General features: G+C 41.5%; 1 protein-coding gene across 1 annotated transcript in view; it reads left to right on the forward strand.

The window, feature by feature from the left end:
- Positions 1 to 229: 229 nt before the first annotated feature.
- Positions 230 to 14,875, forward strand: part of LOC309551670 (stonin-1-like) — a 164,884-nt gene continuing 150,238 nt past the window's right edge. The window contains exon 1 of the mRNA XM_082252350.1: positions 230 to 528. The gene's annotated coding sequence lies outside the window, so the exon portion shown is untranslated. The remainder of the gene's footprint in view (positions 529 to 14,875) is intronic.

Consider the following 14,875-nt stretch of genomic DNA (forward strand, 5'->3'; position numbering starts at 1 on the left):
ACAAATGTTGTTTTGTTTTCCTCTTTTTATTGGTTGAATTAGATGGGCTTTGCGTCTTTTTTCAACCAGACAAACTATGTAACTTCATCCAAGAAAAAAGCTAAAATAATTCAGGCCGCGAACAACCTGAAGTAGGAGTTATCTCAATTTTGTGGGTCTCGTATTGTGCGCTACTGAAAACACTATAAATATGAAGGACTGGAGATGGGAGAGATTTAATGAAGTGTGCGTCTAGCGGGAGCATTGACGGCTCACAAACGAGGGGGGAAGTATTAATCCATGCATATTGGGTTATGCGAAGCTCCACACAAAGCTTGGCAGTACTTTATAGCCCAAAGCCCTGAGATGACCTTCCCACTGGTACAGCCTTTATGGCTGATTTAGCTTTCTGATAAAACTCCTGTTCCTCCTGCCATTTTATGAAGCTCTGCTGTTGTGTGATTCACGGTCACAGCTGGAGAACTTCAGTATCCACGGGGCTGAACATTTTTACTGGAAGACTGGAGTGCATGCAGATTAAATGCTTGTGTAAGTTCTCAAACACTTTTTTGTTTTTTTTCTCTGAGCCTTGTTTATAACAGATGCTCATAATGTTCAGATTTGTTAAATGCCTAAAGTTTTATTTTCTTCTTTGCGTTCATGCATAAAAAAAACATGCTTCCAAAGAAAGGTGGATAAATATAGGCATAGAATTTCATGATGATGTATGTTTATGTGGGTCTATTTTATATTTTGTATACTATTTTCTTATTTGATATATTGATTATATATTTATCTTTTTTATTTGTTATTTTTATGTACTTATTTGTTTCTTTTATTTATTTATTTGTTTATGTAATGCCGTTTTATTTTTATTATATATATATATATATATATATATATATATATACACATATATATATATATATATATATATATTTATATATATATATATATATATATATATATATATATATATATATATATATATTTATATATATATATATATATATATATATATGTGTATGATATGTATATATATATAAATGTATATATATATATATATATGTATATATATATATATATATATATTATATATACATATATATATATATATCTATATATATATATAAAATAAAAAATAAAACGGCATTACATAAACAAATAAATAAATAAAAGAAACAAGTAAGTACATAAAAATAACAAATAAAAAAATAAATATATAATCAATATATATATATATATCTATATAGTTTTTCTCCAAATCTGATGGTTGCAATGTTTTTGTTTTTTTTTTGCAATGAAGTTAGGATTTGCTGTTTGTTTAGGCTACAAGGATTCCCTTGTATTAGTTGTGGTTTTACAGTTATTTTGTGTTTATTTTATTAAATTGTGCATAGCAAAGATTCTTTCCAAGTCTAGTAAGAAATTAAAAAAAAAAAAAAAAAACAGGGCGGAGAGATCACCAATTTAAAGTGGCATTAAACTCCAAAACCCAAATTTATTGTATTTCAGCTTATGAATATTTAAATGTGGTGGCTGCCTTCGATTTTTTTGGTTTGCTTTTTTTTTTCGTTTCCGCAGTTTGCTTTTTTGTTTTTTTTTTTACCCAGTGATCTGGCCAGTAAGGCAGCCCACACATTTTTTTTTTTTTTGGTGCCCGTATGGGGACCGAACCCGCGACTGCTCCCACATTTTTTTATTTTTCAACCAGGCGTTAACCGCTGTCAGAAGACACTGATCACCGCTGCTGGACATAGCGCTAATCGTGTGGACATTTTCTAACAGGCTTCTTGTATCAATTGATGGGTCAACTTCTGTACAACCAGCCTGCCCACACATGGACTACATGGACTGAAATTTAGCTGGTTCCTGCTGAATCGGCCAAATTTTGATCCATGTATGGCCAGCTTAAAGAGGAAGTAAACTTGTTTTTTATTTAAATGGCTGACAGGCATTATTGGTCTCTTCTGCCCTAAATGCATAATTCTGCCTATCAGCTGTTATGTTCACTGAGCCGCGCATGCGCAGCTCAGCGAACATTTACGACCCCAATCTGTGCCGCAGTTCACACTGCCATATGTGAATCACTGGGGGGTGTCAATACAACGTAAACGACACCCCCAGATCAGTTCGCATATCGCAGTGTGAACTGTCAGTTCAGACATGAATCGGATCGCATAGGTGTGAACACACAATTCTGGGTCCTGTGCGAGTTGTGTCCGAATGTGATGTGAATTCAGTCATACGATCTGTATGGCTGAATTTGCATCGCACAGACATCAAATGATTACAATGACAATTTCATCAAAATGGTACATTAATAACACACACAGTCTTTGATTTCAACAATATGTTTACAGTTCGAATTCGAATGGAATTCAATGTATTAGAGTAGAATTTCAATTAGAATTTTGGAAATTCGGACAAATTTTGTTTAGTTATTTGGAGAATTCTTTAAAATTTGTTTATATTGTAATTCTGGGATTCGGATATATCCGAATCTCTGAATAACGAAAAATGTGTCTGAATATTACCCAGTTCTGGACCGGAAGGATTTGCCCCCATAATGACCAGGCCATTTTTTGCGATTCGACACTGCGTTACTTTAACGAAAAAATTGCGCGGTCGTGCGACGCTGTACCTAAATACAATTGATGTCCTTTTTTCCCATAAATAGAACTTTCTTTTGATGGTATTTGATCACCTCTGTGTTTTTTAGATTTTGCGCAATAAACAAAAAAAGAGCGACAATTTTGAAAAAAAAAAAAAACATAAATATTTTCTACTTTCTGCTATAAGACCCCGTTCACACTGGGGCGACCTGTCAGGCGACCTGGTCGCCTGACAGGTCGCCTGCCATAGAGAAGCTGTGGACCCGTTCTAATAGGAGAGACACAAGTCACTCCGACTTAGAAAAAGGGTCCGGAGCTTCTTTGGGGCGACCTGGAGCGACCTGCATTGACTTCAATGTTATGAAGTCCGTGCCGGCCGCTCCGAGGTCGCGGTGCGGGCTGCGTGCCGCGACCTGTGAGGTCGCCCCGGCAAGTCGGATCGCCCCAGTGTGAACGGGGTCTAAAACATTCCCAATAATAACATTTAAAAAATCAAATTTTTTTTATCAGGATAGGCCAATTTGTATTCTGATACATATTTTTGGTAAAAAAGATCCCCCCCAAAAAATCCCAAAAAGTGTATTTTAATTGGTTTGCACAAAAGTTATAGCGTTTACAAACTACAGGATAGATTTTTGGACTTTTTATTTATTTTTTTGTTTTTATTAGTAATGGCGGCGATCAGTGATTTTTAGCAGGACTGCGACATTGCGGCGGACATATCAGACCCCTAATTGACATTTTTGACACTTTTTGGGGACCAGTGACATTACTACAGTAATCAGTGCTAAATATTATGCCATGTTACTGTATAAATGACACTGGCAGGGAAGGGGTTAACACTGGGGGTGGGGGTTAATATATGCCTGTTTGTGCTTACTGACTGTGGGGGGGGGGCACTGTGACAGTTTCAGCTTATCTGAAACTCATGATCTCTCCCTGCCTGTGTGACAGAAGACCCACCTGCTTTGTTTACATAAGCAGGCAGGTCTTCTGTCAGTTTAATTGACGATCGCAGGAGGCCGGCGGCAATCGTCGCTGCTCCTCCCACAGCCTCCTAAACTTTGCAAATTTAGGTGATATTCACAGTACCTACAGGTATGCTTTCTCAAAGGCTTACCTGTAGGTACAAGTAAAAACAAAGACTTTGCTTCCACTTTAAAGGGAACCTGCTCTGTGCTCATTAAAGGCAAAGTGACAGGTTTGGTTTATTGCCCCCTCCTTAACAGTATATACAGAGATTTCCTTCACACCTCAGTCACTAGAAGCAAAGAAAGAAAGCTCTGCATTGGTCACATGAGAGGTAGATGAGAGAGAGCTAAGCTTCTGGATCCTGGGTATTTTCTGGTGGGGAGGGGGACTAAGGAAAGGTGCATTGATGCAAAGCAAAAGCCCATGTTTGCTCTATGGACAGATATTGTACAGTGTTGGTGCTGGTTGGTTTATCCCAGTAATCACTTTATTGATTGCCTGGTAATTAATGAAATCTTGGAGCTGTAATGAGATTAGCGCTATTCAGAAAAGAATGGGGGTGCATGTATCTGTTAATTAACAGGATAGTGTTTGTATACCACAGAGCAATGTGCAACATTGAGACGCCCAGGGCTTTTTTTCAGCAGGAACGCGGGGGAACGCAGTTCCAGCACCTCCAGCACTGAATGTATGTATGTAATAGCAAGGGGAGTGGGAAATGTTGGAGGGTCTCTTGATGCTGGCTGCTTGAGGATCTATTGTCACTGGTAGGGATCTGTTATTGTGTGAGGGTCTGTTGCTGCTGGGGGATCTATTGTTGCTGGGGGGTCTTATGTTGTTGGTAGGGATCTCCTGTTGAGATAGAGGTCTATTGTTAACTGATCTATTGATACTGGTTGCTGGGAGAGCAGTTTTTGCTACTGGAGGGGGGCTAATGTTGCTTGGGTGGATATTTTGTTGCTGGGTGAGGTATTTTGTTGTGCGTGGGAGGTGGGTAGGGGATGGAACCAAGGCACAGGTGGGTAGTAGGTGGAGACAAGGGGGTCACTCAGAAGGGGGAAGTTCCTGCACCTATTCTCCAAGAAAAAAAGCCCTGGAGACGCCCAATGGCAACCAATTAGGAATCAACTTTTTTAGTATTGCCTTATTTAATAAAGTGGAACTCAACTTAAACTATAAAACGTTGCTAGCAGGTAGCATTTTATAGCAGAAGAGACCCGGTTTGTCTCTTTGGCCATAAAATTGCTTTCCTTTCCTGTTTTTTGTACATTGTCTGCAGCACATGTGCAATTTCAGTCCGTTCCTTGTAGCCAGCAATGAGCTTGGATGGTGTAACGGCTGTATGTAGCATCATCCATGGCCAACCAATACCTAACTTGACAGAAAACTCCAGACCTGGAGGAAGACCAGGAGAAGATGGTGGCACAGGAGTGGCAGGGGGGTGCATGGACCTGTCACCTCTGGTGCAGGGCGCACTGGAATATGTGAATAAAAATAGAGGGAAGGTCAAGCCAGCCCACAGGTTTACTTTAAATTGCACAACAAATAGATGGGTGTGTTGGCGCTCCCAAAAATGATGACAATGGACTCTTATGTCACTTGTCTTAAGTCATCAAATTGGCAAGTTTATTTAAAAAGCTTAAAATAATGATGGTGATAAACAATGGAATCTACTGTGATGACAGCAAATGTCCGACGTTGAGGCAATACCTTAAGGGAGGACCCAGAAATAGGGTGGAGACGCCTGTCTGGGTGTAAGGCCTTAAAGATGGAAACACTAAGGGGCTGGAAGAGGAACGGGAGGAGGAGAAGAGGGGAAGAACCCCAACTCCCGCAAATCAATCCGGCCGCGAGGATCGTTCAGGCTGCACCGCGACGTCCACTCCTAACCTCGAGCGGCTGAGGCGGCGCTGGAAGATGACGTCACTGGTCGCCCGCAGCTGAGTCACGGAGACGTACTCAACGGACCCTGCTTGGCCTTGTAACCAGGGAAACTAAAGCAGAGGCAGCCTCACTAAGCCGGGCACAGCACACCACCGTGTGAGCTGTCAGCCAGTTGGGAGGACATTAGTGGCCACAAAACGGGGAGGATAACATGTTTCGAGCAAAGCCCTTCATCAGATCTCCTGTGGCTCAAAAAGGAGGGAAATTTAAATGGGAATGAGAGGAAGAGGCGTCGCCACCCACTCCCTGGCTCCACCCCCAGAAAACCACTGGTTGTGAACAAATGCAGACACAATACAAATACAAATGCAAATAAAAACAGAAATGCACAAATTTGGCACAAAGATATGACTGATGTGTATGTATGGAAAAAGTACTACTTTAAATTGCCCCTGCTTAAAATGCAACCACACCTAACTTGAGTTATGGGGGCCAGTCTGGCCCTTCTTCTGTAGACCATGCTGTAACTTTAGGCTAGGACCATGCTACCTCATGACCAGTCCTGAGATGGCCCACCAATTGGTGTAATGTCTGAGGATTTGGTGCTGTTCCATTGGCCTGGTTCCTGTAACAACATATCAGGAGTTAATATGTCTGAAAGTTGAGCGGTGGTCCCTACAATCAGGTAAAGCAATGAATTTTGTGGCACTTACAAAAAAAAAGAAAATACCTTTTACATTTTGGATAAAGTTTGAGGTCGGAGGGTGGCTAAATCAAGTTTTTATTACAGTGTTCTTGGTAGGGAGCTGTCCCTTAACTGGCTGTACTGATAACACCTTGGAACACCTTGATCCAAAGGGTGTCAACAGGACAGAACGCAAGGGGACATCTCCCCAATGGGGACAAAGGCAGTACTATAAACTCATCAAAGGATCTAACTGTTGCCCAACTGTCTAACCTTGCCTAACTGTTGGGGTTGATTTGGTAAAGGAAAAATGACTATTCGCTTTGCAAGGGAATTATACCCAGAGCATAGTGAATGAGATGAGAATGAGAGTGAATGAAAGTGCCACTGACTTCCATCATCCAATCACGTGCAAGCAAAAATGCTGTCTTTTTTTCAAATTTTCCTTGCACGTGTTTGGGCATTCCTTGCAAAGTCAACTTTCACCACATTCACTAAGCTTCGGGGAAATTCCCTTGTAATGTGCAACTTCCCTTGCAAAGTGAACAGTCTACTCGCCTTTAGTAAATCAACCCTAGTGCTTTTCAGGCTTGTGTCTCCATTGGAGAAATAACTGGCTGTACTGATGACACCTTGCAACACCTTGATCCAAAGGGTGTCAACAGGACAGAACGCAAGGGGAATCTCCCCAATGGGGACAAAGGCAGTAATATAAACTCATCAAAGGATCTAACTGTTGCCCACCAATGCAACTGGGTTGATTTGGTAAAGGAAAAATGACTACCCGCTTTGCAAGGGCGTTATACCCAGAGCGTAGTGAATGAGATGAAGTGCCACTGACTTCCATCATCCAATCACGTGCAAGCAAAAATGCTGTGTTTTTTTCAAATTTTCCTTGCATGTGTTCGGGCATTCCTTGCAAAGTCAACTTTCACCACATTCACTAAGCTTCAGGGGAAATTCCCTTGTAATGTGCAACTTCCCTTGCAAAGTGAACAGTCTACTCGCCTTTAGTAAATCAACCTCAGTGCTTTTCAGGCTTGTGTCTCCATTGGAGAAATATCCCCTGACTTCCTGTCTCTGGAGAGAGTTTTGGTTGGAGCAGAGCATTTTGCGAAAAAAGTTAAACTAACATGGGTGAGGAATTTACATAAAAGACGACAATTTTGTATAGAACTGTACTTATCCTCTTGACAGTAATGCCTCATTCAGTTTAACATATAAAGTGCTAATAGTCTGTCTTACAAATTTATTGAAAAAAAGCATGTTATACTGTGCAACACCTTCAAAAAACATGTATTCACACAATTCATTCATTGCAAATCATGATACCATAAAAAAATATATAAGTAAAGTGCTCATATGTGAATGCCATATATCATTTAATACACATAAATTTGCTAAATATGAACCTAAATCTTCCCATAGTGTGTATGAATGGGGCTACTCAGGAAGTGTGCCAGGTGTGCCTGGGCACAACCTAATCACTATGTGCAGTGCCGATTCCCCCTACTGCCTCGGCTTCCCCCCTTGTTGGCCCCACCGCCTGATACCAATGATGGGACACTATTCCTCCCACTTACACCAATGATAGGGGCACTATTCCTCCCACTTACAGCAATAGTGGGCCACTATTCCTCCCACTTACACCGATAATGGGGCACTATTCCTCCCACTTAACACCAATGATGGGGCACTATTCCTCCCACTTACACCGATGATGGGGCACTATTCCTCCCACTTAACACCAATGATGGAGCACTATTCCTCCCACCTACACCAATGATGGGGCACTATTTCTCTCACTTACACCTATGATGGGGCACTATTCCTCCCACCTAACACCAATGATGGGGCACTATTCCTCCCACTTACACCAATGATGGGGCACTATTCCTCCCATTTACACCAATGATGGGGCACTATTTCTCCCACCTAACACCAATGATGGGGCACTATTCCTCCCACTTACACCAATGATGGGGCACTATTCCTCCCACTGACACCAATGATGGGGCACTAGTCCTCCCACTGATACCAATGATGGGGCACTAGTCCTCACACTTACACAAATGATGGTGCACTTGTCCTCCCACTTACACCAATGATGGGGCACTATTCCTCCCACTGACACCAATGATGGGGCACTATTCCTCCCACTGATACTAATGATGGGGCACTATTCCTCCTATAGATACCAATAATGGCGAACCCTTCCTCCCACTGATACCAATGATGGGGCACTATGCCTCCCCCAGATACCAATGATGGGACACTATTCCTCGGACTGACATCAAGGGTGGAGTACTTAAATGATAAATTGGAAGCCCATAATCTCATCTGGGAACTATGGCATCTTAAGAAAGATCTGCCTTGAGCAGATTCACCCTGTATTTAGCCCCCTCTTGGTTGTTGGGTTGCTACTGCGTAAATGGGACAATGCGGTTGTCCTCTTTCTCTTTAATCTCTCCCTTCCTTCTTCCTTTCCTTCTAGTCTGTTCTGATTTTCTCTATTTTAGTTTTTTATCTATGGGATACTTTGCACTAAAATATTTAGGATACAATGTTGTCATAGCATTGAGCCTTTCCTTGATATTTTAAATGCTTGCACACTGCTCGTTATAAGTTGTCAATACTTGTTTCATATTGCCCATATTAATGGCACCTTTCTGCTGTTTAGGCCTTCTCTCTTGTCTTATTGATGCCCTCCAGATTGTTTTTTTTTTTTTTTTATGGTGTGCTAAGATTGTAAACTGTTTAACTCAAGCGCAGTGTGTGTTTCTTCTTACTTTTTCTTTATAGAAATAGAAAAAAAATCCAATAAAAATGGTTATTGAAAAAAAACAAAAAACAATGGAGTACTAGTCCTCTACCACACAAGAGAAACAGTGCTACTACCCATACATAGAAATGTCAGCAGAGCTCACAGGTGCTTGCTCCACAGTTGTTTGTCTGTAGGAAGTAATCCATTTGGATGATCCGCACAACCAGTTGCTGCTCTAAAAATCTTCATGTTTATTGAAAAACCACAGTGTACAAATGCAGATAAAACCAGTTGACGTGTTTCAGCCTACAAGGCCTTAGTCATAACTCATAACCATTATGACTAAAGCTTGGTAGACTGAAACATGTCAACTGGTTTTATGTGTTTTTGTACACTGTGGTTTCTCAATAAACATGAAGATTTTTAAGAGCAGCAACTGGTTGTGCAGATTATCTTAATGGAGTACTAGTCCTCCCACTGACTCCAGCGATGGGGCATTATTCCTCCCACTGACCACAGGTCTGATGGACAGTACACTTACCCTTTGTTTAGAAAGTTTGGAGACCCCTGGTCTATATAGATAAAACGTGTCTTCTTTGAATTTAACCCTTCATTCATAGTGACACGTTAAAGAGGAAGTAAACCCTCCTCTGACACTTTTACCTATAGGTAAGCCTATTATAAGGCTTACCTATAGGTACTGTAAATATCTCCTAAACATGTACCGTTTAGGAGATATTTACCTTACATGCAGCCAGTGATGTCACTGGTGCATGCGCTCTGAAGGAACGGCCGCTGGTGCCGTTTCTTCAGAGACCCGTGCCGTGACTGTCGGCTCCCACGCGCGTGCGCGGGAGTGACGTCACCGCGGCTCCGGCCAATCAGATGGCTGGATGCCACGATCCCGGAAGACGGGCGACATGTCCAGTCATACAGGTAAGCGGACAGCACGGCGGGGGCTCGTTGTTAGGTATGTATTTCATAATGAGCTAGTATGCGATGCATACTAGCTCATTATGTGTTTCTCTTACAGGTTGTAAAAAAAAAAAAAATTTTTACGGAGTTAACAACCTCTTTAAGAAAATTCAGAACTGCTGCTTTGGAGGTTCAAAAACGTGTTTTGTATCTTAGAACTACAGTGCTGAACATAGTGTTCTGCACTACATTGCCTAAACAACTTCCCTTCCACGTCTCTTGTAAGAGGAATGCAAATTATTATCCCTGCCCTCATTTCTCAGCGCTGTTTAGCTGTTTTGCTATTTTTGGAAACATTTCCAGTGCGCAGAATTTCAGCCAGTTCTGTGCTTGTCGTGTCACTTGACGATTTTTTCATACAAAAAAGCTATCTTAATAAATTATAGCAAGAGAGCAGGCCAATGGATGACTTTTGGAACTGGTCTCAGAATTCCTTATACACAACATTATTGAAATGTTCCCACAATAGTTTTTCTTCTCCCTTCCAGAGAAAGAGGAATGTGCTGACATAGAGAGACTGTTAGTTGCTGTTTGCACTGTGTTATTAAAGGGTCAGTCCACCCGAAAGTGATATTTTTAGATATAGATTGAGTCTGGTGGACTTCTGGCTTCTAATATGTTTTGGAAACTCTTAACAGTGACATCTCCCTGCCATAATTCATTAATCGATTCCTTTTCTGTTGTTCTATCAGTTCCTGGCCATGATTGCTTCTTCCAACACCTCCTGCTGTATTCTTCACCATAAAAAATACATTAAAAAAAATCTAACAGGGAGGGTGTATTCTTAATGGTAACAGTGTGTAAACCTGGACCATGGAAACCTGAACATGGGCATCTGACCCCATGAGATATAGTAAATTGCCAGTGGTTTTAACTCTCAGTTTTTGTTGGATTGATCCTCTAAGGATTTCTAGATGAAATACATTTGTTTCCAAACAGACATTTGTACATTTCTACAAATGTCTGTTTTTTAAAGGTTAAAGAGGAACTTTACTCCTGTTCTTAAAAATTAAAATTTAGCAGCTACAAACCCTGTAACTGTTAACTTTTACCAAACAAGGTAATTACCAACCCATGGAATCTATCGCTGCCTTTCCTGGAGCCAACTCTTTACCTGGTTTTGGATGCCCAGAACCACCATCTTGGATGTGGGTAGTACCAGCTGTCTCCCCACTGCATGTTCACAAGATCATAAGACTGGTCTGCCGCCTCCTGGGAGGTGTGATGTGACAGGAGGCTGCAGCCAGGGGAAGGGAAGACCAAGCTGATGACATTCTTACCTAGGTATGGTTGAAGAGGGGGGAGTGGGTACCTGTCAAACAAAGGTACCTGTGACACTGCATGGAAATCCTGGAAGAGGGATCCTGAGGCTGATCTCACTCATAAGGATTGTGCTCATATAAAGACCACCTCGAAGGTTACATTAACATCCAGGAAAAAAATTATACATTTCGTAGCCAATGGTAGCATACCCTGATGCATCTCCACACCATCTTCCCTGATGTGTCAGGCATCTGCTGGCAATGCCAATCTGACAAAGTGATGCTCTTACACATTTGATGGTCCTGCCCTAAGCTATGCCCGTTTTGAACTGATGTACATTCCATGCTTAAACAGAAAACGGACCACGACCCGCCCTTCGACCTCGCTGCTTTTCTCCTACACCATACCGATATGTCCCCCTTTAAATACAAACGATCCTTGACTATCCATTTGCGGAATGCAGCCAATACAGTTTTCCTTAGGCTCTGGAGATTGACTAAGGCCCCAGGATTTACCTCCTTTACTTCTACCTGGACAAGGTGGTTCCTTTTTAAAGACTTAGACTCGTATAAGCAACATTGCTCGTTTGATTGACATGTCTTGGGACCATGACCCAAGTATTATTCTGCTGTTTTATACTTTCCCTGAGCAACAGTCTGGCTGATACCCTCCAGGGGCACCCCCCCCCCCCCGCACTCCTACCCTCCTCTTATTATCCCCACACCTGTCCTCTCTTCTTCTGATCCCGTTTCTTTCTATTCCATGTCTCCACCTCGAGAGACCCAAGCATTATTCTGCTATTTTATACTTTCCCTGAGCAACAGTCTGGCTGATACCCTCCAGGGGCACCCCCCCCCCCCTGCACTCCTACCCTCCTCTTATTATCCCCACACCTGTCCTCTCTTCTTCTGATCCCGTTTCTTTCTATTCCATGTCTCCACCTCGAGATCCTCCCCTCTCCCACTATGCCCGCTTCTTTCCCCTTGGGCCCCTCACTCCTTTCCCCTCTCTCCTCCTCCCCTTTACACCCATTCATCGACTGTTCCTGGACGTTACCCCCACATGCGCCTCACCCTGATCACTTGATGGTGTAACGTTTTTCGGGTAATACTTTAGTTTATTCTCTTACTATTTTGTTCTTTTTGTTTTTCATTGTTGGACTTACACTCCCTTTTGCCCTATTTCTGGTTGATACTTAGTAACCTCTGACTGTTACTACATATTGATACTGTACTGCAGATCCCTGTGTTTCTCTCACCTAATCACCTTTGTTATACGCTGCTTCACGTTGAAGGTGGTTTTTGTACTGTATCATATGTTTTTTTCTTTTAATAAATATTATGGAATGAAAAAAAAAAACACTGCAAATCTGTTAGAGGCTGGGAGGTAGAGGAAGATGATTGGTACTTTTACTTTTAGTGAAAGTCCACTTTAAAAGGGACCTGGTCTAAAATAATGACCCCCCACCACATCCTGCTACCCTAAATTCATAAATTGGAAAAAGAAACATAAAAAAATACCTTTCTTACCTGTACAAACTGGTTTTCCAGGCTTCCCATGGAGCCAACCAGATAACAAAATGCCACTCACAATGCTGATCTCTACTGTGGGCAAGAACCAGGTTTCAGACACAGTTGCTGATTGGCTGGCTCTTCTAAGAAGTTAGCCTATTGGCTGGCTCTTCTAAGAAGTTAGCCTAAGATAGCCTAGAAGTTAGCTCTTCTAAGAAGTCTCTCCATCACTTGTATTTCCTATAGGTTTACATAACCAACAAAGAAGTTACAGTAATGCCTCGTACACACGCACCGATTGTCAGCCGACCGATCGGCCGTCTTTTGTCCAGTGTTATTGTGTTGGTTGAAATGTGCTCTAGACTGCACACGAATTTTGTCGGCCAACAACAACCAACTGCAGAAGTGATGTCATGTTCTGGTCTACTTTTCGCGTGTTTTTTCTTCTCTGAGCATGCCCAGTCTTGCTCATCTGACTTTTGTCGGCCGAAATCTGTACTGACTGACGAACAATCGGCCGTTCTGGTGACGGCCAACAAAAATTTTATAGCATGCACACCAGATTTTGTTCGGCCGAAAAGTCGCAGTCGGTTGTCGGAATGCATCATACTAACAAGCCGACAATTGGCCGATCGGTGCGTGTGTACGGGGCTTAACTTGTCTATTTACCACATACTTTAGTTTGGCTTGTGTCTATTGTCTATCTTGCAGAGGAAATCAATATGAATCTTTCTTTGTTTCCTGTTGATACGGGATATAATACATCTCCACGTGAGAAGAATTATAGGAAAGAAAGTTTGTCCTTTAGGCTGAAACTTCTCAGAGGAAACAGGAAAATTGAGGTTATCATTTAGGATGTAGGACCAACTATAACATTTTACCCATGTTTTGGACATCTTATTATTTATTGTACTCAGTTTACACCATTTGAACTTGAAATAATCCTCTTAGTTAGATTAAGAAACATTACTTCTCTCCTGTGCTTCTGAGCATATTAGTGCTACTTCTCAACACATTCATGTTATGGATCCAGCTGTGGACTCCCTCTTTTGGGTGGCACCACTATAGAAGGACCCCCCAACCCCAGTGTCCAGATTGTTAAGCCAGTTCCCAGAGCTATAGTGGGCTTCTCATTCAACAGATTTGTCAAAGCACCAGCACATCCCAACATCCCACCGGTTTTCAGCACAGTCACTTGTTGGATGTCTTCACAGGCCCAAGGCCTAGATAGGAGCACTACACAATTTCTACAGACCATGGTGGCCCATATGCAATTAACATTCAGCCATTACTACAGTTGGGGCCAGTGTGATACAGGTGCCCAAGCATTTAAGATGCACTAGGGAACATACCCAGTCATTGTTTTTAACTACCCCATGTAATTGCTCTCCACCGCTTCTATACCATTACCGGCTGCTTACAGGATACCCCAGGTATGGACTGAGCCTAAATGTTAGTGAACCTTCTTGGGGCTTTACAAGTGTGCCCAACTGCCTGCATACTTCAAGCAATTGCATCTACTCTGTCCAGAGTTCATTATACAGTATTTTATGAAGGAATTGGGGCTTTCTTGAATTTTACTACTTTGCAAGATTCTTTTATAAATATTAAGAACATGGTACAAAACTTTAATGCATAATTCTATTCAACTAATACAGTATTGTCCCAAATCTCTGGTAGAATTATTTCCATACATTCAGTGGGGAAAATAATTATTTGATCTTCTGCAGATTTATTTTGCCCACTTACAAAGAAAAGAAAGGTCTATATTTGTTATCATAGGTGTATTTTAAATAATAGAGACAGAATATCAACCAAAAATCCAGAAAAAAACACATAATACAAATGTTATAAATTGAGTTGCAGTTCAGTGAGTAAAATACATATTTGATCCTCAAACAAAAAAAATTACTTAGTCCTTGGAGCAAAAACCCTTGTTGGCAAGAGGTAAGACGTTTCCTGTAGTTGGTGACCAGGTTTGCACACATCTCAGGAGGGATTTTGGTTCACTCTTTTTTTCAGATCTTCTCTAAATCCTTAAAGTTCCTTGGCTGTCGCTTTCAGCTTTTCAGCTTTTCAGCTCCCTCCATACATTTTCTATAGGATTAAGGTCTGGAGACTGGCTAGGCCACTCCATGAGCTTAATGTGCTTCTTGTTGAGCCACTCCCTTGTTTCCTTGGAGGTATGTTTTGGGTTTATTGTCATACTGGAAGACCCATCTTCAGT

This window comes from Pelophylax lessonae (assembly GCF_965119305.1).
Source record: "Pelophylax lessonae genome assembly, chromosome: 3".
Lineage (NCBI taxonomy): Eukaryota > Metazoa > Chordata > Amphibia > Anura > Ranidae > Pelophylax > Pelophylax lessonae.